General features: G+C 37.5%; 1 long non-coding RNA gene across 1 annotated transcript; it reads left to right on the top strand.

Moving 5' to 3' along the window:
* Window positions 1-1,720: 1,720 nt before the first annotated feature.
* On the top strand, window positions 1,721-3,430 carry LOC306987245. The gene is made up of 3 exons (XR_013795122.1): window positions 1,721-1,863; window positions 2,053-2,145; window positions 2,810-3,430. It is a non-coding gene; the product is annotated as an uncharacterized lncRNA (long non-coding RNA).
* Window positions 3,431-3,739: the final 309 nt, after the last annotated feature.

The following is a 3,739-nucleotide window of genomic DNA, read 5'->3' as shown; positions in this document are numbered from 1 at the left end:
TTTTAGGGTGGAGCAATCATCAAACAGGAGACACCTTGTGTGAAGACCATCCGAAGGTTAATGACATAGAGTTTTAACAAATTTGATATTAAGGAGTTAAATACATTTTAAACAAAGCAATCCTGCTACTTTTTAGCCTAATATGCTTATGAAATGTTTGTCCATCAAAAAATAGTGGAACTTTGTGTGCATAATCTATATATTTTATATTTTTATAAAATTTCCTAGTGTCCCACATTAGGAAATGTGGTTTCCAAATCCGGGACAGCATGATCAGCCTAATGTGGGACAGTACTTCAATGAGTCAAAAATGTGTGGTGGGGAATGATTTATGGGACAAACATGGTTATTTACATGGTTTTAGTCTTGTAATGCAATATTTGAATACTGTTAATGCAGATTTTTACAGTCATGTTTATTTTTTTATTCTTTTTTACTTTTTTGTGTGTGTCTATCTCTCTCTCTCTCTGTGTGTGTGTGTGTGTGTGTGTGTGTGTGTGTGTGTGTGTGTGTGTGTGTGTGTGTGTGTGTGTGTGTGTGTGTGTGTGTGTGTGTGTGTGTGTGTGTGTGTGTGTGTGTGTGTGTGTGTGTAAAAGGTAGGTAGTTGACTTAAATGAAAAATAGCTCTGAATTTAAAAACGCAGTAGAAAACCAATAAAGCCATTCCACTTTATTTTATGCATCTGATTAATTCAATGAAATGTATTTCAGATCACAATGGCAAAGGTGAGAAAGACAGGGACAGATTGTCTGATGCAGAAAGAGAGGCAGAAAAAGGGAAAGTTGTTAAGTAAACCGAACTAGATAATAAGATGTATTATCGGTCTGATGATGTTCAGTTATCCATGTTTCATCCATCCATAACCAAGAAAATGACTAACTAGGATTTAAGAGAGAATCTAAAATAAAATAAGATTTTACTATTCTACATGTATCAGTGTGATTTTTGGTCTTTTATCATAGATTTTTCAGTGTCCCATATTGGGAACACAACTGTCCCACTTTAGGAAAGCTGCAGATTGTCTCAGACGACTTGCTATAAGAGCACTAATATGTCTATAATTTCTCTTATGAATGAGTTATCTGAATTTTCTCTTTTGATTTGATTAGGAAACATACTGGGGTTTTTAAAAAAGTATTGGGTGTGGATTTAATGTTTTGGTTACACATCGCAATATGTCACAGAAGTCTGAAGTGCAAAAAATGTCCCACATTAGGGCAATTCACCCTACATAAAAATCATGCTAATCTTTTTTCTCTTCCAGCCCAAACTGAGAGGCCTAGGATGCCCTGAAGTGATGATAAATTCACTAAAGAACAAGAACCAAGACAAGCGTTTGGCAGCGTCGAATGTGAAAAAGCCCAGACGGGCTGAAGTCAATTACTGTCCGCAGCATCCAAAAGGAGAATCCGCTGAAAGTCTGGAGATGTAAAGAGTCGCACTGCTTTCAGAAATAAAAAAGAGGAACAATGAGCATATTGTGAAGTTGAAAATGGAGAAGACTTTCTCATACAGGAGGCAATAAATCTTTAAAGGAGAGCCTTTGATTGCAGACGTCAAAAGCAGCTCTGTTCACTGCGATAGAGGTGATAGTCCTGAGTGATTTTTTAATCTCTTCACTGATAGTAATTAACTACTAATAATTCATTGTTCCTTGTTGTTGTGGTGTTCTGAAGGGGTTAGTAACATGTGCATTAATTATTTACAGATCGATAGGGAGTTCCATCCCATCAACTTTATCTCTTCTTTCTACATTCTGTGCTGCTCTCGACCAGTACACTCCACGCCTGATGGAGATATTTCGATGCAAAGGTGGAGCAGCTGGAAGAAAAATAAGAAATGTCATGGTGGAGATTTCCAAGGTTTGAATTAAAATGTTTTGATATAGTATAATGTTCTTTAAAAGTGGCAGGCAAAATAACAGTGAGAAGAGTACTAAAATATTTATGGTATGCCTTTTGGTAGGAATCAACAAGCACCATGTGTTGCCTTTTTAAACTGCTCTCAAAAATAAAGAATATTGTCTAAATGACTTTCCTTTTTTCCCTCAGGACGACACAATTCATACGAGACGTGCATGTGTCCTCAAGTCCTTGTGCATCTACTTGAACGAAGACCACAAGAAACTTGTGAAGGATTATATGGTGAGTTACGTTTGGCAAAGAAGCTGTAAACCAGTTGAAAAGAGCACATATTTACTTGCTTGTGGGGATGAAACGATGCATCGTGAATCTGTTAAAAATCTATTTAAATGTGTTAAAGGTTGTATCAGCGATTTCAGGCCCAAAAATAAATGATCACATTCATCTAATCTTTCCTAACGATCCGCTTGCTGCCCGCCCCATAAGCAGGCTGTCAAAAAAACGCGTCTCTGTAGGCAGCCTAGGCTCTGAGATCTGCACACAAAAACAAATGGTTTCACCAACCACTTACAACCAAAATAAACAGTGTTCCAACCAATCACTGACAGGCGCTGGGTGTTGTGAGGTTTTGCACTTGTGCACGGGTGCACACGAAGTCGGAGCTGATGAAGAAGCCGTGTTTTGGAATAAACACGATGGTATTCCCTCGCCCTAATCCTCCTCCTCCTCTTGGGGATTGACTCAACCATGTTCAATTTCTCTTGTTCATTGATAGACGCTGGCTTCTTCTTCAGCTCTGACTTCGCGTGCAGCCGTGTGTGTGTGTGCGTGCGTGTGTGTGTGTGTGTGTGTGTGTGTAAATGTATATTAACACATGAAATAAAATGAATATAAATTACTTCATATTCAAGCACTCATAAAACATTTAACCTAAAACATCCCACAGGACACAGACCTCGAGGCCAGCGCTTCCATGGAGCAAAATGTGATGGGGAGGGTATGTCATTGAAAACAAGGGTTTGTGTGCTGGAGATGACCCAGAGGACATCGGTGTCCTGGTCGAAGGTGTGGAGGTCCTCGGCAAGTTAAGAAACATTGGGGATGCCTGTGCTTTGTTATTTGGACTAATATACTCTCTGAACCTGAGCTACCCACCAGACCTCAAATGCACTTTTGAAGTGATGCAGAACATTCTGGATGACCAGTTGTCATCCAAGGCACAGGTCCTAAAAAAACAAGCTCATGAAGTAAATTTGCTCAAAGTAGAAGTCTAGTATGCAGATTTTATTTTTTATTTTTGCCTCCTAGTTATCATAAGGACTTTAAGTTTGCTCAATGGACACGGACTGTAAAAAGGTAAACTTGTTATTTTTAAACTACTTTAAAGTAGATTTTCTTTTTTTTTTTTTGCTAAATTACATGGTATTGAATCTGTGCACAAATTCCAGTACTCACCAATACCAGCTTTTAGGCAGTATCGGAGGCCATTCCAATGGTATCGGCAAATATCTCATTGTTATCTGGTAAATTGTTTCCAGTTAGTCAGTAGCCAAATGCTACAATTCAGTTATATTGTAATGCAGGCAAAATGTTGCATAAATAAAAATGTAAAATGGATTTGCATGTTGTCTTTTTGTATGCATGTTTTGTCATACATTTTAAGTTTGTTCAACTGAAGAAGTGTTTGACCAATGTACTGTAGAATACACTCAAAGTAATCTCACTAAATTAACTAAGAATGAACATGTAACAAAAAAAAAAGGTGCAAATGAGTTTAATGGAAATGTTAATATCATGTTTAATCAACACATCTGTTTTGTGTTCAAAATAAAAGTGATGATAAAAGTTAGTTGACTTAACTTGGTTTGTTCAGATG

This window comes from Phoxinus phoxinus (genome assembly GCF_949152265.1).
Source record: "Phoxinus phoxinus genome assembly, chromosome: 19".
Lineage (NCBI taxonomy): Eukaryota > Metazoa > Chordata > Actinopteri > Cypriniformes > Leuciscidae > Phoxinus > Phoxinus phoxinus.
This window is presented reverse-complemented; position numbering and strand designations above follow the sequence as displayed.